The sequence below is a fragment of the Lycorma delicatula genome, chromosome 8 (genome assembly GCF_047948215.1).
Source record: "Lycorma delicatula isolate Av1 chromosome 8, ASM4794821v1, whole genome shotgun sequence".
In the NCBI taxonomy this organism is placed as follows: Eukaryota; Metazoa; Arthropoda; class Insecta; order Hemiptera; family Fulgoridae; genus Lycorma; species Lycorma delicatula.
Window position 1 is genome coordinate 87,066,449 of NC_134462.1, and position 25,294 is coordinate 87,091,742.

Here is a 25,294-nt window from a genome sequence, read left to right on the forward strand (position 1 = left end):
ACGTGAAACTTTTTTATTATGCAATCGTCGTATTGAGTAAATTTGAAGTTTTTCTTAATTTTAAGGTGGAAATCTTTTTTATCCTCTACTTAGCATAGGTGAAATGTACCTCCGCCTTCCAGCGTGCGAAAGGGATTTATATATATACACTTAGCTGTAGTTAAATCTCTTCATATGTATTCGTATTTGTTTTTAAAAAAGATATTTTAGAGTAAATTAAGAACACCAAAGTCATTATTTAGGTACAAGTGCTCATTCTTTTTAACCTTGGATGATTAAAAAAAATTACTTATATTAAAGTGTTAAGGCGTTAAGGAAGTTGCGTTATATTTAAATGTTTTTAAACATAAGACTATACAATCAAGTTTCCTTATTAAAATACTGTAAAAAATCATGCTGTAATATTTTAATTATGCTTGTAATATCGCCGCCTAACCAGTATAAAATAATTCTAATATTGCTTAAATTTGTTGTATATTGAACTTGGTGTGAAAATAGTTTTGACCTCCATAATTTATGTAGTTCGCTTATTACACTTTTGTTAAAATCATATAGCCTCTACCGACATGCGATAAACTCATTTTTGGTGTTCATAGTTAAGAAACAACGTTGTTCGTTTCGTTACTGATTTCAGTAAATCATTGTTGCGTCAAAAAGATCATTACGCTATAACGTAAATCTTTATTAATCTTAACGTTATTTCTTCTTTCGGTTAATTTTAGTGTATAAATCCTGTAAGCCTTTTAATATAATCACCATTTAAAACTTGTAGATGGTTGTATTATTGAGTTCAATTTATTCTTATATATATTTATTAGAAATTACATTTTTTTTTTTTTTTAAAGCGAACGCTCAAATTCCGATGAAACAATTATATTATAATAAATGAAAGAATAAGGTTATTAGAACAACATGACTAAAGAAGTATATCCATAAAATGTAATTTTCATACTCTATGTTTGGTATATGGAAGAAAAACCACCTTCTTTTTAACATGCGTAACTACATTATTACTCAAGTCATTAAATTAGCACATAAAATTGGCAAATCCAAGTTTAATTATTATTTTTTTTAAATATAAAAATCAATTTTTCATAAGATCACCTATATCCGTGACAGGATCCCTAATAAAATACTTTGCTTATGGCTATTAGTTTAATACCCTTAAATTTCCAGGATTTTTTTTTCGAGACTTTCTGGGTATTATGAAAATCATGTTATAAGGTATTTATGTTACCGTCCTACCCGAGGCCTTTTTACTTCATTGTACGAAGTAAAGGAAGTATTGTGTTCGAGAAAAATTTCGGTTTTCAGATTTCATAGGAAATATCCATTTTGACTATCCCTGAATCCATTTTGACAGGTTTCGTCATGACGTCTGAACGTACGTATGTATCTCGTATAACTCAAAAACGATTAGCTGTAGGATGTTGAAATTTTGAATTTAGGACTGTTATAACATCTAATTGTGCAAGTTTTGATTGCAACCAAAATGTTCAAAAAAGCCAAAAATTAAAAAAAATTGGATTTTGGACTTTTTCTTAACTGCAGTAATTAGCCTTCATTGAGAGCATTTCAACGATATATCCTAAGTTGTACGTATTTTCATTGGTTCCAGAGTTATAGCCAAATAAAATTTTAATTAATGAAATATTTGGATCTTAAAAGGGGAAGGTACATCGGTTGAAATCAGACTTCATCTCCTTTTTTTTTTAAGTTAAATATATTGATTTATTAATAATTAACTTCTGATTGTAAAAAAATATTTACGGTAAATAAGAATTTAATAATAATAATAATAAAAGATATGAAAAAATTTTTAAGTTATTAATGAAACAACATTTTATGTACTTTTCATTTTAAAACAATGTGTATATGTAATTTAATAGGCGTACAAGGAAGTCATGTGATTTCCACATCCCATTTTTTTATTTGCCGCATTTTACAAAACAAACAAGAAATAACAAAATTGTAAAAGAGAAATCTCGAACTGCAGATGGTGGTAAGAACATTTTTCAATATTTTGTCCTGAAAGTTTAGTTTATCATTTGAGGTTTTTTTTTTCAAAATTGTCTTAAATTGTCCTATAGTTTTATTCGTATTCCACTCAACAATTCATAGACTTCATTAAAAGAATTCTGCTTTAATCGTTCTATAAGTTTTGAAATAAAACTGAACCATCATTAAAATAACATTGTAACTTAACATAACGAAAAAAAAAATTAAAAAATATCATTATGAAACCGGTAGTTTATTCTGTTATTCATATATGCACAAGAATTAAAAAAAAAACACTAATCGACAAATACTCAAACCTTGCACCTTACTTCCGAGATATACTATAAAGTATTACCTCCAAGAGAAAAGTGATTTATTATAGGAAGAATAAAATTCCCCCTCTAGTATATAATGGATCGATGTTTTTAAATAAATTTAAATTTCCATGCTAATATTGGCTATATTATGATCATGAATGACATTATTTCATGCAATGGCAAAACATTAGTACCGCCTGTTTTTTTTTTTTTTTTAATATTCTAAGGTTATGGGTTTGAATCTCGGGTTGGGCTTGGCATTTTCATCCCATCCATTCCTTAGTGACTGTAATAGGGTTATTAGTAGCTGGTAAAATAGATAATAAAAATCTTTTTTAAAGCTAATAATTTTATATACATTATTTCGCATACATACTTAATACAATTCGTTTATTGGTGTACTTTGTTTATATATATAAAACTAGCATCCCCGTCACGGCTTCGTCTGCGCTTTATACTTACTTACGGTTTGTCGGTTCGGTCAGGAGATGTTTACCCAGTCAGGATGAAGACGCAAAATGCATGTTGAAGAAAGAGCAAATTCTTTTGAACAATGTCAAACCGTTAATAAATTTCGATTTTCACGAACACTTGTTTTACAGCAGCATTATTCTTTTGACTCCTTTCATATTTTTTTTGTCAATTAGTGTTTCAACCAAAAGTAGTGAAAAATTCTGTTCGAATATTTTAACTGAAAGTTTCATCGTCGATATCATTTTTTTCCTGTTTTGCCTCCGGGAATCACCGTCAGATATTATTTCAGAGGATGAATGAGGATGATAGGTATGAGTGTAAGTGAAGTGTAGTCTTGTAAAGTCTCAGGTCGACCATTTCTGAGATGTGTGGTTAATTGAAACCCAACCACCGAAGAACACCGGTAACCACGATCTAGTATTTAAATCCGTATAAAAATAACTGTCTTTATTAGGACTTGAACGCTGGAACTCTCGACTTCAAAATCAGCTGATTTGGGAAGACGCGTTCACCACTAGACCAACCCGGTGGGTTGGCGGTATCATTTGGGCGTTTCAAAATTTTTGCTCTAGGAAGCCTAAATGATTATTAAATAAAATTTGTTAATTCACACAACCATTATGGTTTCCACTTTATATCACAGTTATCTAACATAAGTCATATCATTTTCTGTAACTGTTTATTTATTTTTAATTGAATCTCATACCAGTCTTAATCGAGCGAGAAACTGGGAAATGAAATCGCTAAGATTTTTTTTACCAAGCGGAGAAATTGATGGCGACACCTTCGTATTACCTTTTAGGGAACATCATTACTCTCAGAGAAATTTGACTTGGACTTTTCCTCTTGTATTTCAGAAAAGTTCATTTAATTTAACAAAATCATTTAGGATTTTTAAAAATATTTCTTTGAAGTTAAATATTTCAAGTAATAAAATATAAATTTAATTTGTTTAGGATACACGATTTAAATTTAATAACCTTTTAAAAGGACATAGTGGGTGGTAAAAAAGTGATGCCAAGGTATTTATTAGAAAGACTTTTTATAATAAAATACAACTAAAATTTTATGTTAGTTTTTAATACCTAATAAAAGTACATTAAACTAAATATATTTTTAAAACGTTTTGGGAACAAAACATATATAGCCTATCGATTAAAATTTTTTTATTAAAGGTATAAATTATCTCCAAGGAAATAGTAAAATTGTTTTGATATTTTTTTATCTTAATTTTTAAACATCTTTGTTTTTAATGAAATCGAAAATAACTTGTTCGATTTTTAGATAGCGTACGGGCTTGGGCGTACCAACACATAAATAAATACATTATAAATTATATATATATATATATATATATATATATATTATTACTTTGTTATATATTACATTTTATCTTTTACGTATAATCCGCCTGTATTTATCAGTTAAAGTAACCTTGCATTTTAAAAACAAATTATAGAGTACAAGAGATTTCACTATACGGTATTAATAAATGATAAAAGCAAATTTTATGGTTTTGTACCTCTTGACCGACTTATTGTGTTGCCTAACTAGTCAGTTGGGTTGTGAGCGTGTGGATGGGAATATATATGTTATTTATTAAAACTTAACTATTTTATAGTACTAGATTTTGAAAAAAAAACTATTTTATTGTTTAGTAAATAAAAAAAAAAACAACATAAAACACCATTTTAAAAGCAATTACAGATATGTTACCGACAGATTATTTTTGTTTCAATCTGTTTTGTTAAGTTATACTCTAGGCTATATTTACAAAAATATCTGTTCAGTTTTAATTTTATTAAAAAAAAAATTGTGTACTACGGCATTGAAATTAATCTGCCTATTTTTTATTTGTTGTTTTTTTTTTTTATATTTTTTTTTTAGTAGAATTAAGAGAAACATAATACATATATTTGTGGTGTAATCATTACTATTCCACAGTTTTTGCAGTAGTAATAATTTATTAATATTTTATCGCGGTATTAGTATGATACATAATATTATTTATTAATTTTTATATTCTATTTTTAGCATTTTATTTAAACCTTTGGCGACAATTATTATTTCTGTCTCAGCTTGTCAGTTGGACAAAAATTTTACAAACCAAATTTATTACCTTTACAAACAGTTTTTAAAATATTTCACAACTGTTTACCTTGTTACCTATATCAAAAAAAAATTACGTAATCTTATAATGAGAAATGTTTTTAACATTTAAAAGTTTTGTGTTTCAAGTAAGCCTATTAATGTACTAGGGGCTCAAAATTGGCTACCAATTGATTGGAAATATTATTTATGTTACTTATATTAATAATTCCGCTCAAATTGTCTTTCCACTTCAGTAATGCATAAGCTATAGAGTACTATAGAACGCTGAAACAAACGATTTTAACAGAATTACAATATAAATTTACGTTTTCAAAAGTTAGTTGAACCTATTCCTTTAATATTCTATTTTCTGTTGGTTTCCTGGCTTTGTTTAGTATCTTTAACAATCATCTCATAAATATAAATCACAGTGGCTTAGATGGTATTCAGTACTGTTCCATAATCCAATCAATTTTACATTAAATCACTTATCAATGTAGTTGCGCAATACGCGGTAATCTATTAGGGCGGAAGACCATCATCCTGTACATTAAACATATTTAATTCATCTGCCGAAGCAGATGCAGAAGTAAACCAGTTTTATAGATGTATAATGAATTCAGTGTAAATTTATGAAGATGATAAAAAAAATAAACATCGAAGGGGAAACTGCAGCACTAAAAAATGAAACAAAAAATCACTATCGACTAAAATGATAATTTTTTCTAGGTAAACCACGCGCGCGCATACACAGAGAGAGAGGGAGAGCGAGAGAGTGACTGAGAAAAAATAAATTATTACAGTATCAATTTTAGTGTCTACAGGAGTTCGTTTGATGTTATACATGTGTACGAGGACACCTCAAATTTACTGTTATTAAAAAATTTAATCTTGACAAGAAATATGTAAAACAGAAATTTATTAAAACATTTTTTCTATTCCTATGAGAAATAACAGAAATACAATAGAATTTTCTAGTTAAATATAAATTATAGTTGCATATTAATGCAACTTAATTAATCGAGTCAATTTGAATATATTTAATTATTAAAGAGCTGACAAAATATTGCATAACATTCCCAGCTTTTTGCTTGTCAAATTTTTATTTCAAATCGATTAATTTTTACATCTTTAAGTGTAATTGTTTACGTAACACGTGCCAAACAGTCGTTTGTGGAATGCTAATCTCACGTGACGCACGTCGAGTTGATCTCTTCTGACTCCGTGCATGGCTTTTTTGAGTTGTTCCACAGCAGCTTCAGAGACGTCGGCGCCCAGGTGATTTTGTACTTTTTTTTAGAACAACTTGTCTCAACGAAGGTTTGGTGTCAAAAATTAATTACCGGTATATGCTTAACAGGAGGCTCCCTACTGCGTACTCTCTACGCAAATTACGTTGAATTGCAGTTCAACGTGAAACTAATGTGAGCTCGTTTTGCCCAGTAAATATATCATTTTTAATAACACTGATGACCGAATTCGGTACTAATGAACTAGGTGAATCAAAATTTGATGTGTTTTTCTATGAAGTGAGCCTCAACCGAACATGTAAGTTATCTTAATAAATTTTTAAATGCTTTTAAAGTTGTCCTTTCTGAATCCTTTACTTTTAAAGTCCTTTCTGAATCACCCGGTATTTTATAGCGGTATCCAAATAGTATAGTAATATCCCCAATTCTTTAATTGCTATAACAGGGAATCTATGATGGGAGTCAATTATCAGTGTTATCAATAAAGCGTTTCAGTTATCTTTTAACGCATCCAAAATTTTATATTACTTATATATGTATATATTTTTAATAATTAGATAATATTGGTAAATATATTTTTACACGACTGCCAAGAAAAGAGTGTAATATATTTAGGATGGATTAATGTTTCTTCCACCGTAACCGCTGAACGGCTGAGCCGATTTAGATGTATGACCCTGCGATGGAATTCTTTCGTTACCGGAAGTGTAATAGCCTATATAAATATGTTTATATATATATATATATATATATATATATATGTTTAAATAAGTTAAAAAATTTGAAAAATCTATCAGATGAATCAGTCGTTTTTGAATAATTCGCATCTTACGTATGAGGTAAGAAGTTTCCGAATCGTTCGGAATGAAACGTTAAAATGCGAATTATTTAAAACGACTCATTCATTTGATAGATCAAATGATCAATTTTATTCATGTAACAAGTAGTCTTACACGACTGCCCAAAAAGAAGTGAAATGTATTTTAGAGTGTATGTACTAGGGTAAATCAAATATAAACGGGATTTATTATTTATTTTTTTAATTATTTTGAAAAATAAAAGGCAAATATAATTTATTTTCTACATAATTTCCTGCTTTAGAAATACATTCTTATCGCAAAATCGTAGAATGAAGCTGGTTGCGTCAGGAGCCAATTGCGGACGAATCCCTCCACGCCCTCGTCATCTTCAAATCGTTGCCCTCCTAGAGCTTCTTTAAGCGGCCCAAACAAATGAAAATCACCAGACGATAGGTCCGGGCTGTAAGGAGGATGATCAAGTTTAGTCCAGTGGATTTCTTCTATTTTTTAGACCGTTAGAGCTGCAGTTTGGGGCCTGGCGTTATCGTGAAGGAGGATGAACTCTTGAATCGGTTGGTCTAATCTTGTGCGGCAATATGCAGCCCTTACTTCGTTCAACAGCTTGCAGTAATAATCAGCATTGTTGTACGTCGCTCGTGCAAAATATCAATGAAAAAGATGTCTCGCGAGTCGAAAAAACAGTTGAAAGGATCTTTCCAGCTGTGAGTCGAGTCTTGGCTTTCAATGGGGCTGCCTCCCCTTTCCTCCGCCAATCCATACTAGCTTGTTTCCACTGGGGAGTGTAGTGGTGGACCCACGTTTCGTCGCAGATGACGATCCGGTTCAAAATTGCATCACTTTCTTGCTGTAAGCCTCTAACAGACCTCCAAACTTCTCAACTTCTGATTTACGGTCAAAAGGCAAGGGACCCATCTGGTACACATTTTACGGAACTGTAAGTCGTTTATGATGATCGCTTGACAGCTTCCATTACTTATTTCGACCTGTTCTGCAATTTCGGATACTCTCACCCGTCGATCGTCTTCAAGAATGTTTTCGTGATATTCCACTCGTTCTCGTCCTTCCTTGAACTCTTTATGTCAGCCAAACACACGAGTCCTTGACATTGTTTGGTCCCCGAACTGTTCGGTCAATCTACGACGCTTGAACTCCTTCACGAGCAAGAAATTTTATAATTATGCGTTGCGTAGGAGGGACGTGCTCCTGTTGCTCCAACATCGCGTGCGTTACTGACGAATTGGTTTGGAATGTGGAATAGCCGGTTCTCCCCACTCCTAGAGACCCCCACCCAAGCATATTAGAAGCACGGCTCAGTCCTACCAACCGTAGACGCTCAGGAACAAAATTCCCGTTTATATTTGATTTAACCTAGTATATATGCATGTATGTTTGTTTCATTGTAGCAACTTAACGGCTGAACCGATTTAGATAAATGACCCCGCGTTGGAATCCTTACGTTACTGGGTGTGACATGTTTAAATAAATTTTAAAAATTAAAAAAAATTATATTATTTACAAACTATATACAAAATTGTTAGCTCTTTAATTATCCTGTCTTAATAAATATTTTATATTAAAAAGCAATGTTTTTTTTTTTTTGGCAGTCCTTTTATTTAATTTTTAATATTTATCTCTTGTTTCCTATGTTTTTTATCCAAACGAAAAGCTACATAATGAGAATTTAATTAATTTTTGCAAAACAAAATTTCCCATTTTTATATTAATAATAATTTTATATAATTACTAAATAATATAAAGAGTTTGTAGTTTCCTTTTAGTAAATATATATAAGTACAATTAATATTACTTAAGGATATACAGATTTTAAGACCCGATACATGAGCATAATATTTTCATGATCGAAGAAAAACCATATAATAAAAACAACTATTTAGTATAATGATTTTCAGTATCATGTTCAAGTACTCACGAGTTAATTCTATTTATTTTAGGGCAATTTATATTAGACTATTAATAATAATAAAAACGATTATTTTATATGAAACTTATTTTATGATTATTACCATTATTATAATTAGTATTATAACTTAATATTTATTGTTTTAATTATAATTTAAAAATTCTAATATTATTTTAATAGAACATAAAGATCCTTTTTTTTATATTATGAAAGAAAAAAAAATGATTTCTATTGTTTGATTAAAACATAAAAAAATTCGTGCTTAAAAATTAACTAAATGGTTTCGTTTATATCAATTTATAATATCTGAATCATTAGTGTTGTAGGTGTGTAATGTTGTTATTGTTATATTAATATAGTATACATATCTGCCCGAGAGTCTCCAGTCACTCAAACGGTATTCTGTTTGCTTTTATTATTATTATTACTTTTTTTAAATGAAACGGAGAGGTTAAAATTGTGGGAGGGATATTTTTAACCCCTGCGGTTATTTAATTGACCTTTTATTATAGACATCGTTGTTTAACGTTTAGCGTTTTTGTCGTGAGTTAATATTATCTTAACAATTCTAAGATTATATCTGACAAATTTCTTGACCTTGTATATCATAACGACATAACAATTGTCTTTTTATATATATTTATATATATATGACATTATAAAAAATGTTATCAAAAATCATAAAATTAATAGTACAACTATTTTTTCTCTTTTTTCTTTATCAATGATTTGACATTAGTATATTGCCAAATATATTTAAAATGCAATACATTTTAAAATAAAAACCTTAACATTTAAACATATATTATTATATATTTAAGATTTGTTATATATATATGTAACTTTGTTATTATTTAGGCAATAACATTGACATTTCTAAAACTGTAACATCTGGGGTGTTGTAGTATTGCTGAAACCTGGTATTAAAAAATAAATAAATAAGAATTATGTAATCTAAATTGTATTGAAAGGTGGTTCGCTATATATAAAAATAATATTAGGTTAGAATTATTTTAAATAAAATTTACCTTTTAAATGTTACATTTTAACAAAATGTAAATCAGCCCTAACAAATGTAACTGGTTCATATATATACATAATCACAACGAAACTCGTGTACGCCTGCACATGACACATACGTAAAGTGACACTTCATTTTATTTTATTTTTTTTGCAGATTGTATTATACAATCGTGAATTGATTTTAATGTTTTAAAAGATGGTTGTTAAACCTGAAATTATCGTGATCAAATTACATTTTTTTTGTTTTTGTTTACAGCCAGATCGAATGGATTATCATTTATTTTTTTATTAATCAGGCTGGAAATAATGTAATAATATGGATATTAAAAATATTTCTATTATGATAACGTTTTAACATAAATTTTGCTCGTGTAATAAAACTGGTTGTAAACTTTTCGCCACTTTATTAATCAACCGATGTGATCTTATTATATGATCAATAAAAATCAATTATCAATAATAATATAATCAATATTATAATGTGATCTTATCTAAAATATCATCAATTATTACTGTAAGCATTTTTCAGAAAATATGCTTTGTACTTAGTACTAAGTACTTTGTACTTAAACAAGATAAGTTATAAGCAATATTCTTTAGTGAGAGATATCATTCGAATGATAGTGGCTGATATGTATGTATACATATATATACATATATATATATATGTAAAGTGGCGTAACAGTAATAGTTAAGGCAATTTGAGAAGAAAGTCACTCCTAATCATTAGATCGCATGATCATTTATAAGAATCAAAATTTCCCCATATCAGGGATATCAAGAAGAGTGAGGAATGAAGTGGTTTCCCGTTGCCTACATCACTTAGCATGTTGCACATAAGCATGCCAATCCCACTAAAATTCACGTTTTATTCAGTCTTATGAATAAAAATTTCTCTTTAATTGCCACAAATGGTTGTTTAATTGTCACCCGGTCTCTCCATAGCGCGAGTAGTAGTGTCTCGGACCTTTTATCCTGAGTTCCCGAGTTCGAATTCCGATCAGGCATGCATTTCAACTAGCAACAAAATTGCCATTTCATCTCACCCACTAAAGCATCGATTCTTAAACTTTTTCCCCCACTGCTCACATTGAGATTCAAAGATTTTCTAGCACCCCCAAAAAGTTTTGAACTAACTATCTGTTAAAAATAATAATTACAATTGCTGTTTTTAAGATATTTTAATTTTTTGTACTAGTGTAATAGATATTTAATTTTAGTTTTAAATATAAGGAAAACATAATTTTTGTCTTTATTTTAATCAGCCATCGCCTCCTTAGACCGCCTGAACGCCCCCAATTTTCTGTGGGTTTTCTATCGCCCCCCGTGAAGGCTTCCATCGCTCACAAGGGGCGTTATCTCCCACTTTGAGAACGAATGCACTAAAGCAATACCTAATGGCTGTCCTGGAGGCTAAAAAAAAGTATATAATTAAACCATGATTGCTTTCAAAGAAAGCAACACTGATTAGTGCCATTTATACCTCAGATGCTTTACATCCGTTACAGTTATAAGAGAGACTATAAAACAAAAAATTAATATACTCCCGTCAATGGAAAATATATGCGCTGTCTCTAGACTAGGAGAAAATATATATACGTTTCTTTTAACAAAAAAAAAAAATTAAAAACTTTAAAAAAATCACAATAGTAGTGAATTCAGATTATTTTTCATACTATATTGTTTGTTGCTTGTAATAATGCAACATCAAAATATTGGTTGGCTAGGAGACTACGAAACAATAATGGTTACCGTTAATCTCTAACTACCCCGGGATGGCCTCAAATTTGTACCATTCTCTGAAGAGAACACAAGTTTAAATCTCCTCCTCTCCTGTACCACCCACTTAGATCATAATAAATTTATGAAATTTTAATTTAAATTAAAGATTTATATATATACATATATATTTATATTCTTTGTTCTGTACCGTTTAATTTTTTTTTTTACTTTATAAATTAGTCAGGACCAAGTATACTGTCATCGAATGCATTTGTGTGTACGCGTCAAGTCGTTATAGATTATCGCATTGTTGGTTCGTTTAGCGACGACTATACTGAATTATAATAAGTGAAGAAATTAGTGTCAAAAAAAGACAGCTTAGTAGTATTATTATATTTTGTTTTACAGTAAAATAATGCAGGAGGGGATATGTGGCAGTGAAAAGAAAAATATTCAATTCTGAAGTGATATGGTACTGGGAGGTGAGATATGTACTGAAGCGATGCGAGTTTCAGTTTTGTATGTGTGTGTATGTATGCTATGTTGTATCGCGAGTGAGGGACACCATTACATTATTACCGTGGTACCATTATATTATTATTATTACATATTACAATGTGTCGTTGTCACTAGTGTCTATGTTGTCGTTGTATGCGTTACAGCCGACACGCGGTTCGACCTCCATAATAGATGTATTGTTCTTTTTCCCCCTCTCCTTTTCCACCTCTTCTTATTATTATCATCATTATTCTTTTTCTTTTTTTCTTCTTCTTCTTCTTGACAATAAACAATATAATACAGGAAACTGAACAACGACAGCAAAAACAAAAACAACAACAACGCTTACCTACAAATTAATTCCACAGTTAATAACCTGTAAAACATCTATTATATCAGCCAACAACCTACATTATAACAATGCATCATAATTTAGTATGCAAACCTTTTTTCTAATTTTGTATAAGCTACTAAAAAAATTTTAAAAAGGGAAGAAATTAGGTAGGTACATAGAATTTTTCTGAAGAACAAAATATTGATGTTGGAAACAAAATTACATTACAATCATAGTTCAATTAATACATTTCGATTATTACATATGAAATAGTATTTTTAAGCTCTACTGAAGAATTTATATGATTTTTACTAGTTGAAGAAATATACATAATATCAAATTTTACACGAGCTCAGTCCTGGTTAAAAAGTAGGAAAGTGATTAAAAATATTACAGCTTCTTCAGTTTAGAAAATGACATCATTCTGAACTTATTCGAAGAATTGTGTGCGAGTTAATTTTACAAATTTGATCGTATAGATAACGACTTGAGTTGCAAACTAATGACTCTTTTTTTATCCACATGACAGTCTTGTGCATACATCAGATAAAATCGTCGGCGGACAAAAATATTTGTTTTTAGAATATTAATCTGTTCCTCGTGAAGTGGTTAACAATTTATTATACCGTATAGTATAATGCATACCGTATTATAGTAGGAATTATCTTTAGCTGAACTAAATTATTATATATGTGAAATAAATATATAATTTTAGATAAAAGATGATAATCTTGCTTACTTTGGAAACTGAACAGATTTCAAAATAACATAGAAATAAATAAATGGAAGGAATTAAAAAATAAAAAAAACTGTCGCAGTGTTTGAGTCAGAAGAGCGGTTGTTCTTGTGGTGGTTGGATTGAATTAACCATTCGTCTCAGGAATGGTCGACCGCTCTTTTTCTATTTAGCCTCCGAAACCACCGTAAGGTATTACTTCAGAGGGTGAATGACGATGATATGTACGAATGTAAATGAAGTGTAATCTTGTACAGTGTCAGGCCGACCATTCCTGAGATGTGTGGTTAATTAAAACCCAACCACCAAAGAACACCGGAATCCACGATCTGTTATTAAAATTCGTGTAAAGGTAACCTTTACTAGGATTTAAACCTTGGAACTCGCGATTTCGAAAATCAGCTGATTTTGCAATGATTAGTTTAACCACTAGACTAACCTGGCGGATTAGGAATGGTTAACCTGAGACTGTACAAGAATGTAATTCATTTAAAATCATTCATATATATCATCCTTAAGCCTCTACTTACTATCATGTTATGCTTTGGGACCAATGGGAAACCATTTTGACACCTTGTGGTGTTCGTAAAATTTTAACATTGGCTTTATAATATGTTACTGTGTACTTTACAATAGGAAAACTTTGAAAACCGTACCTGAAAATTCAATTTTTTTCTTCTAACTTCGGTTCCTGAAAATGGATTCGTTTGAAAATCAGTAGGACATTTTAATAGATTTACATCACCCCACCAAGTTTCGTAAAAATCGATTGAGATCTTTGTCCAGTTTACCAGACGAATGCATCTTATATGCACATAATAATAATAATAATAATAATAATAATAATCTTTATTCAAAAAAATAAACAGTTTACAAGTGAAAATAAAACTATTTACAGGTATAAATTCTTATAAAGCTTAGTAGACATGCAACCAAACAGTATAAAATAGAAGTAAATTAATAAAAGTAAACAATTATTACATAATCTTGTGAAATTAGGTACCCCCTATAGTAATAATTGTATTGAAGATTACCATCCAATTATTTTCAGTGAGTAAAATAATAAACTAACCGTTTATTGAATAATGGTCATGTGTGGATTTCCAAGTGGATTTAAAAATTAATTACACAATACAAGTCTTTTAGTACTAAAATTTCAGCTAGTGACAAGACTATATATACATACATACATACATACATAAAGATTAAATAACTCAAAACCATTAATATAATACAACAATACAGTGATAAAATTGAAAGAAAAATATAGATAATAAAAATATGAAACTTTTAGTCATCGATTCCACCCGGAATCACAGGCAATCAATATAAATATTTGTATTTATATAAACGTTGATGAAGCGAGTTCAGGAGACTCCAAGTCGTAAAGAAAATTTTGTCTCCTTCCCCAGACACCAACTTATAACTACTGACCGGGCCACAGTTACGATCTCTACAAACTCTTTGAAAATCCCCTTAAAAGTACAAGAGAAATGTTTTTTATCAACCTTAATTTTAGAACAGAATTATAATTTTGGGATGTTTTCAATTTCTTAAAATATTTTAGGCATATTACTCTTGATACACTGTTTTTACCAAGCATTTGCTATTAAATTCAGGCAGATTCATGATATTTGATGTTCTTTTGGAGAAACTAACAGTTAAATCTCCTTTATTTTAGTGAAGTAAAACAAGAAGAAGAAAATTCTATCGCCTTGTTTTTCTTTATTAAATAAATATAATTATCTCAATTGATTATCCCTAATTATGTTTTAAAATCATTCGTGTGCCTGTTTATTAGGATAATCCCAAGTGTAATGCTTTAATTCCAATGCGAAAGTTTGAAAGTTCAAGGCTGCCCGTAAGGTTACATTTTAACTACCATCAATTTCTTGGTACTGTGTCTCCCAGGTACAGAACGATTTATTTAGATTTACATAGCGTTCCAGATGTGTTACAACCTACATGTATAATTATTTACTATTAAACAAGGGACTTAACGAGGTTAGAGGTCCGATACAACGAAACTGTTCAAGATATTTGAATAAATCCAGAATATCATTCGAATGAATCATTTAACCCTAGCGTCTCGATATACGAGATGGGAAAAGTCAAGGTTTTCCGGTTAAGTGGAATTATCATAGTATTAACATATAGGCGGTAACCTCGTGTTCGAATTTAATAGAATCTAACTTAGACAGAACGGGAAAACCTGATGTATATAAGTTAAAATATATAGACCTACAGAAAGTATTCAAATTAATAGGTTAACAGATAAAATCTTTTTAATAAAAGCTTTAAAAATGCCATAGTTGGTTTAATTAAACAAAACGAGGTGAACAATATAATTAGTCAAATGTTAAAACCTTAAAGAGATACTGTTAGTCAATGAGCAATTATAAAAGCAATCAACAGTCTATAAGATCACTGCTACGGTCATCTCTGGGTTATGAATTTGACTATTTTTTATCTCAATGTTTTGTTTTGTAGATTGGAAACCAAAAGTAATTTTTTCATGACGACAAGCTATAAAGGAGTTTGGCTTGATACACCTTAATTAAGTACATTCTAAACATCAACACTAAATCAAAGGTAGCATAAACATTCATAAAGCCCAGCTAGTAATGAACTAGAAATCATAATAATGTCCAGTACTATGAATAAAATTACAACATAAAAAGAATAATAGAACATAGATACAAACAACATTAGAAACATAAATGATCTCTCAACATAAACATAAATTGATTACGTATAACTTAAGAAGAGAAGCTCGTCCTGTTATCACTATTAGGTTCCTAGGTCCAGTATATGTAGCCCTTTAATCGCCTTACATCTTCCCCATTTTCTAAGCGATTAACAGCTGGATAGTTTACATCGTCGTTAAGTCTTATTTTTTATTTAACGGCAAATCGATCGACTTCCTTTCGAAGACATGGTAAATCTAAATACTCGTGAATTTCGTTGTTCCGTAAAACCATGGCGCCTGTGTAATGTATCTCGTAAATTTATTCTGGAAACTGAGTAATCTCTATATTGCTGGTATTCCTCGCACTCCATATATCCAAACCGGCTTTAAAATCACTTGTAATAAAGTAGCTTGTTAGATAGAAATAATTGCGATTTCATGACTAACAATCAGTATAACTTTTTAAATTTGAGATCTATTAGCTGCTCGTTGAATTTAATTAACTGTCTCCTTATTTCTTTAATGTGAACCTTTCATTAAGATTTTGGTGAATACCAAATACCGTAAACTTTCAGATCGCGGGATGTAACCTCCATCTAAATGGATCTTTGGGCAAGTCACCTCTTCTCAACGCAATGTCATGTGAGTCGATTGACAATTATTTTCCATCATTTCAACCACTCGGTTAGAAGTTCTAACCAACATTACAACTTATTCGAGTCTTGAGTTGGATCTTCATCGAAGATCCAACTCAAGACTCTAGACTATAAGGTCCGTAGTAAAGATGGAGTAGGTCCCAACACTAAGCCCTAAAGAACATCCAAGGAAGTATCAAAGAATTCAGATAACTCATCCTTGGACTTATTTGAGAGAAGCGTCCGTCCAAGTAACCCTATTTTAAATAAAATAAAAAATTTGTAGTAGATTTGTTTTTAGTTTATATAGCAGACCAGACAGCTATACCTTATCGATTGCTTGCTGCATATCTTAAAAGGCAGCCGAAAGAGAACGTTTCCTTCTCCAAGCAGTTAGTGACAACACGAATGATTCTGTGTTCAATGGTGGACTTGCAGCCGCGGAAACCGAATAGGTGGTGAGAAATAACTTGTCCCTCTTCTAAAATAGGTCGTGTTCTCTGAAGGGATAGCCTTTCAATTGCCTTAGATGTAACAGGTAGGCTTATTGGCCTGCACGAGGACGCATCATGCACTGACTTGCTCGACTTAGGCACCATCACTATTCGAGACACTTTCCACTCAAACGGGTTCGTTGTTCGAAGATACGTATAAATTATAAATAATATAAAGATAAAGCCGTATAAATTACGGCTTTAGATGAGAGCACAACGAGCATCTTTGGTAGCCATTTCAAATCCAGAGCGGCTTTCTTTGAGTACCGCTCCTTTTCAATCACTTCCACCTCTGTTAAATAAATTATTTCAATAAATTCTATTATTTCCCGGATCCGTAATGATTTGATAATGATGAGTTGATCGGGTAAATATTAAAATCTATTCAATTTAGTTAAATTCATACCATCAGATAGCAATAGTAGTGGTATTATTGACTGTTGGTTGGTTTTTAAATTGCTCTGTGACTGAAAATGACTTTCTAAAGTTTTAAAATTTAACTAATTTTATAATATTATATTGTCACTTAAAGAATCAGTGCGCTCTGCGAAAACGTTTGTGAAGTTAAAGGAAAATAATCCCCTTCGGCACGCCGGAAGTTGGAGGTAGATTTCACCAGTGCTAATTAGGGGATAAAAAAAATTTCCACCTTAAAGTTAACAAAACTTCAAATTTATACAATACGATAATGGCTGCATGTGAAAAAAGTTTCACATGTTTATCACACGAGAAATCTTATCTTACAATTCCAGCAATGTTTTAGTCATTCCTTGCCGTAAGGGTTGGTCATATAAAAAACTGTTTCAGAGGAAACGAGTAATGTTTAGAGGACTAACGACCAATTTAACCCGATTCGATATTGTGCCTATTAAGGGAGGTATGATTCATTTTTGTCTTCAAAATCTAATTTTTTCAACCTCCTGGCCAATGGTTGGTGATATCAAAAAAATTTACTTAGATAAGTTTAGGCCAGTATCCAAAGAAAAGTTGGAACTTTAAACGAATTCGATACTTAATAAGAAAATTATAGCGTAATTTTGTTTTTTCGAAAAAGCCCCCCGTGTCCACCCCAATGGTCCGATTTTGGCTGTTAACGAACTCGACCGAGATTTTAGGGGCGAGTTTTTTTAACGAATAATATTAAAGTGATTGATGCAATATTACGTCAGATATTGTGTCCACAAGAAAGTGATATATATATATATATATATATATATATATATAAACTTTTGAGTGACGGTGATTTTGGGGTCTGAGGGATGTGAAAAGCGAAGATATGTCGAAATTTTTAGGAAGTCGAATCATGGTACCCATTAGAATAGGAAGCTTTCTTATAAAATCTACCTAAATAAGAGTAAGAGTTTTTCTTTAATTAATTTAAATATTTACATTAGACATTGCGAAATAAATAATCTACAATGTTATACGTTCATAAATATACCAGAAATAATATTTCGACTATGTACCCAGTAGATTTAAAAGAAACAAAAAAAAACTATTTATTCGAGTTATATGTAAAATTATACATAAATACTCAAACAAACTAATGAATTTTTTTGTGAGTTAACATTTAGCCTATCTTTCGTAGTATAAAATTGAGTGACTACCTATGAAATTTTATAGAATGACTATTATGACAAGAGTGTTTTATTTTGTGTTGTCGAGTTTAGTTCTCCTGTATTGTGTAGGTGGTTTTATTGAGGCACAATCGATAGGAGCTACATTTTCACACATCTATAAAAATAAACCTTACTACTCTCAAACAATAAATTCACACATTTATATATACCGTACATAATATTTTTTGAAGGCTGTAATATTTCTTTATCGATAAAAGATAGCTATAAAATCAAACTTAACTTCATCAAAGATATACTTATATAAATGAATTGAATTATAAAAATATGTATATGATATCATACTTCAAAAAAAAATTAACCTCATAAAACAAAGATATTTCTCTCAGCGTCGTACAAGGCTGATTGTGTTCAATTTTAACGGCTGTTTATCGATCAGTTTGCATAAATGTACAACATAAAATTCTACTTATGAAGAATAAAAAACGATAAACGTATACATAGACTAATTATTAATGCATTAACTGTAAAATCTAAATAAAATTTTATATTATGAAAAGAATTACGCTAAATATAAAAAAATAACATTTACTATTCTGGATAAAAGAAAAATACCCGTTTCAAAATGAATATCGGGGTTTTAAAGTTATGGGTCAAAATCCGTTATATGTCCACAATGCTTAAACATTTTTCTACAGACTACATACTTTGTTAAACAATATTTTTTTTTATATATTTTTGTAACCATTTATATTTGTTTATTTAATAGAAATAATTTAATCAAACTTACCGTACGCTCGCTTCGCCCGCTAACCTTGACTAATTAACATAATAATGTTTTGAGTATTTGAATAACAAATTCACCCACCGGGTTGGTCTAGTGGTGAACACGTCTCCGCAAATCAGCTGATTTTGAAGTCAAGAGTTCCAACGTTCAAATCCTAGTAAAGGCAGTTACTTTTATACGGATTTTAATAATAGATCATGGACACCAGTGTTCTTTGGCGGTAGGGTTTCAATTAACCACACATCTCAGAAACGGTCGGCAAATCACTAAATCCGTCTATAAATAAAATAAAATTTGAAACTATAACCGACAGTAAAAGAAAACCCTTGAAACACGCCCGATTACAGAATCATACAGCAGCAAGGGACATTGTCCAGGTTCTGCGATTCGTAGGGAGAAATGGTGATACTCTCGCCATTTTTGCGTTCCGTTCCGTTCCGTTACCTGAGTCTGTACAAGACCATAATCCACTTTCACTCATACATATATCATCCTCTGAAGTAATACCCGACGATGATTCCTGGAAGCTAAACAGGGAGAAAAAATACAGTATTTCAGAAATAAATTCAATAATTATTTCAATTATTTATTATTATTTAAATAATCAAAACATTACTGTTAATTAGGCGAGATTAGCGAGCGTAGGCTAAGTTTGGTTAATTTATTTCTATAATTATAAGCAACAAACATTTGGGTTACTGTTCGAATAATCAAGATTTTTATTACTGTTTCGACTAAGTGAAATTTTTTATTACTGTTAGTCGTGGTTAGCGAGCGAATTTTTTTTCATACTGCGGTATCACCTTAAGTGCACAAGTGCCATAATGAAAGTGGACCCTAAAAACAAGAGGTGTCCAAGAGTGATTGTCTATGATATAGATCGTCGACTGTCTGAGGATGAGTTGATGATTCTAAGTAGATACTCTAAAGTCAATTATTTGAACAGTAACTAAAAAACGTTTAACAAAGTATCTAGTCTATAGAAAAATGTTTAAGCGTTGTAGGCATATAACGGATTTTGACCGGAGTTGTGTAATATTTATTAATTTTTACTTACATTGATAAATTATACATAAAATAAAATATAATAATAATAACAACCTTTTTCAAACAGTTTTTCCTATAGGTGTTCAATGTATGCCACACTCCTCGCACGCCACATATCCAGCCAATAGGAGAGTTTATCCAATACTTCAATCAGGAAGGCCGGAGTAATTGATGTGACAGCTGCTTCAATCCTGTCAGCTGCTTCTCAAGTCGGGTAGGTCAGCCGGTAACGGTGGCACATAGAATTGATCCTTATAAACTTCCAAAAGAAAAAATGGAACGGGATCAGATCGGGCGAACGTGGAAGCCAGGGCAAACAAACCCTGACATCTGGTCCTCGGTGACCGATCCAGCGGTCGGGGAGAATTTAATGCCGGCGACAGCGTAATGAAGAATTTCATCGATCATATGTAGCGTTATGCCAGTGAGGAGGCCCGCCAACTTGTGGCCAAATAAAGTTCTGTGGTTCGTATTGCAATTAAGGAAAGATTTCCAAGAACTACGCACAAAAGACATTACACGTTCAACATCGTCTTTGAACACATTTGGTCGTCCTGTACTTCTCCCTTTAGAAATGGTTTCAAATTGTTTATACCATCTACGCATATTATTGTCACTCGGGGGATCACAACGGAACTTCAAACTGCAAAACACAGATTGTTTTCAGTTGGGGGTTCGGTATCTTTACTTTTCAGACGGAAGGTACAGGAAACATTTTTTGAGGTTATGCAAAACTAAAACTGTTTGAGTTGCTCTTTTAGTTCATGTATAAAATTAATCAATGTACCTGAAACTCAAGAAATATTTCATAACGTTAAAAGCCCGATATTCATTTTGAAACACTTTGAAACACATTTATGAAATAAAATTTTAATATAAGGTTGTCATTTTTTGACACTTAACTTATTACCTTGCATTAATTTATATACTATTTCACTTTTGTGGAGTACGAAAATGAATGAAAAAAATTCACTGGGCGAAGTAATAGTTTGAACCAATAACTGATCTGAATTAGTACGAAAAATTTAGACGACAGTTTTTTCAGTAATTTTAAAACGCTGTATATTCTAATCGATAATGGGTCCTAAGTCCTATCCAAGAAACTCTAGACGGGCCAGAACTTATGTACGTGTAGGAGTAACAGTCTTACTATTTCTCTTTCTCTTTGACACACTGTATAATTCGCTTTTGACATCTGTCATTAAAAACTACCCGATTTGAAAGATTATTTATACCCTTAGAAGTTAAGTTTCGGACTTGAACAAAATATGTTTTTGAAAAACAAACTTGTCTTTTATACACAATTAATTTTAATAAATTTATATACGTAACATTATTTTCAATTAATTGTTTTATTATTATTAAATATATTCTTTAATAATAATTACTAACATTTAACGTACCTGTTAACGTTATAATTAAGACGTTAACATGTAGTTATTAAACGAATCGGTTCTGTGCAGCGACTTTTAATACGTTAATTACACATGTTAAAATAGTGAGTTCCTAACAGAGAGGAATCAAGGCTGCAGCTAATTGAAATTCCTGAACGTAATTATTTCTAAGAATTAACTGATAACCAGGTGCACGTGGAAATTATCAAATGTGTGTCAGCAAATTTTAAAAGCTAACGGTAATGTGTTAAGTATAAAAATATAAATGGTGCTTTTAGGTAGATTTCATAAGAAAGCTACCTATTGTTTTGGGTACCGATTCGACTTTCGGAGAATTTCGACATATATTCGCGTTTCACATCCCTCAGACCCCAAAACCACCGTCAGCTCAAAGGTTTATATATATATATATATATGTGTGTGTGTGTATTTCACTTTCTTGTGGACACGATAACTGACGTAATTTTGCATCAATCACTTTAAAGTTATTCGTTAAAAAAAACTCGTCCAAAAATCTCAATCGAATTCGTTAACGGCCAAAATTAAACCATGGGGGTGGAAATTGGGGGAATTTTTCGAAAAAACAAAATATCGCTCTAACTTTCTTATTAAGTAAAATATCTAATTCGTTTAAAGTTCCTACCTGTCTTTGGATAAGGGCCTAAAATTTATCTAACTAAATGTTTTTGATCACCAACCATTGGCCCAGGGGATGGAAAAATGGGGTTTTGAAGAAAAAAAATCATACCTCTCCTAATAGGCATAGGATCGAATCGGTTTAAAGTGATCGTTAGTCGTCTAAACATTACCTAAAACATTTGTCCTAACCAATTTTTGGTTTGATCAACCCTTACGTCAAGGAATAACCAAAACAAAAAAAAAATATCGCTATAACTTTCTTATTAATTAAAATATTGAATTCGTTTAAACGTATTTTTTTTTTGGATAAGGGCCTAAAACTTATCTAATTTAATTTTTTTGATATCACCAACCATTGGCCTAGGGGATGGAAAAGATGGGGTTTTGAAGCCAAAAAATAATCATACCTTCCTTAACAGGCATAGTATCGAATCTGTTTAATGTGGTCGTTAGTCCTCTTAACATTATCTAAACGCTTTAACTGAAACAGTTTTTTATATAATCAACCTTTACGGCGAAGGATAACCAAAAGGTTGCTGGAATTGTAAAAAAAGATGGGGCTTGTCGTATGCTAAACATATAACAATTTTTCAAATGCAACCATTTGTATTGAGTAAATTTGAAGTTTTTCTTAACTTTAAGGTGAAATTGTTTTTCCCCTAAGCACCGGTGAAAACTACCTCCGCCTTCCGGCGTGCCGAAAGGATTTTTTTTGTATTTCAATAATTTTAAATATAATTTTTGCTAGCAAAACTACCAAACCACGGAAGATTTTTTTAATGTAATTTATAGCTGGAGTAAAGTTAATTGATAATTATTCTGTAAAGGTTTATCTTTTTTATGGTCTTTCAGTTACAAGGATTATGCAGCTCCTGTTATTTATAGTCAAATAAATAGGAAATGCAGATTAAAAAACTATTAATTTTATCGCTTAGATCAGAAAGGCTTATAAAAAATATGATACAGATACATATATGGATACACGATAATCAGAACTGTCCGTATTGAGTTAAATAAAATGCATAATAAATATTAAAAATAATGAATTAAATATAAATGAATATTAGTAGCATATCAAACGGCTTTTAATTCATAGTTTAATATTCAATTTTATTTTTTTTTAATTTAAGAAAAACGTTCACCGACAATTCGTTTATTAGATTACAGAAAATCCAATATACATTTTAATACCTAGATAATAAATCTGTTTAAGAAAAATCATTCCAATCGATAAATATTATTTTAATAGTATGAAACATATTTATATGTAAAAAATTTAGTTATCTAACTAATCGATCGAAAGTTATTTCAATGTCCTTTTTTTTTTAATGCACCATGTGCAGCAGCTATGCATTTTTTAATTTTATAAGTAATAATATTTTTAATGATATTTATGTATGCAAAATATTCTAAGATAGCAGCGTATAATATAATAAAATAAAATTTAAATATTAAATAAAACAAACCGATCGGGAATTTGCATTAAAAACCCAGTATATACCCACTAATATCAAAGGGATAGCAGTTAAACGCGGTATTAAAATATTACACTTGCGTATTACTTTTAAAGTCGTTAAAACGGATTACAAATAACCTAAAGTAAAAGTATAATATAAAAATATTTAAATAAACTCACGTTTTACGTTTTAATTGAAATTAACCATGTAAATAGATAAAAGATGGTTTTTATACGGCATAACGATCGATTTAAATGGTTACATCGATATATATCGATATATAATATATTTATTATAAAACACGTTTATATCCGTTCACCTTTCTCTGAATTATTTCGTCGTTATTATACTGTAGGAATATTATTACTTATGTTAATTTATGCTAGATGTTCGTATTCGATATGGTGTTATTGAAATATTATGCGCTTGAGTCTACGTCTGAACACGTAGAAAGATTCGAGCACGTGTGCTTGTATGCAAACGTATATATAGTTAGTTTATATTATTAGCGGTCTAAAATTATTAAATCAATTTTTCATTCATTCTTTTCTGTAACTAAATTCATACATATATTATACAGAATTTCTTGCCATTTTTGGGTTGAATTTGATTTATTAACTGTCACTATATAACGTCAAATATATAATTTTTTTTCTAGTTCTTGTAACGTATATGATACCTAATCATTTGTAAAAATCGTTTCTTTTTTATTTTAATTAATTAATTATTTTTTTAAATCAATTATGAAATATATAAATAAATCAATTTCGAATTAATTATTGCATTTATATATTATTAATATTAATGATTATTTAAAATATAATGTTTTTTTTTTTTTTTTGTAAATTATTCATTTAGATTATTATTATTATTATTTTGGCATCATGACATGAAATTTGTTTCAAGTTTACTGACCTCGTTCTATAATTACTGATAAATCAAATCACCACCTAAATATTTTATTTTAAAGTTTAAATTAAATTATCTTTTATTAATTGTTAAGACCAAATTAGGGCTTTGAAATAATTTTTAATTTATTTATAAATTTTTAATTTAAAAGATAAATATGGATCTTTACAAGGTAGTTAAGTTTATGGAAGTGAAAATATTTTAGTTTAAGATTTTTTTTACATTCCTTTTCAAAATTTTTAGTATATATACCGGCTGATATCATGTGAATAAAATTTGGACGATCCCCTGTCCATTTCTAAAAAGATGAGAATCCATACTTTTTTTACCTTCCACCCTACTGTGAAAATTACTTTCTTAAAAAAATTGAATTTTCTTACTATTTTACAAAATAAATCCTCAGAAATTTAAAAGAATCACAATTAACAGCGAACTATTGAAAAAGACTTTTAAGGTATTTTTCCTTCGATCAAATGATAAA

At 30.2% G+C, this 25,294-nt stretch overlaps 1 protein-coding gene across 1 annotated transcript in view; it reads left to right on the forward strand.

The window, feature by feature from the left end:
* Positions 1-25,294, forward strand: part of LOC142329292 (uncharacterized) — a 494,551-nt gene that overhangs the window by 294,223 nt on the left and 175,034 nt on the right. The gene's annotated exons all lie outside the window — the stretch shown is intronic.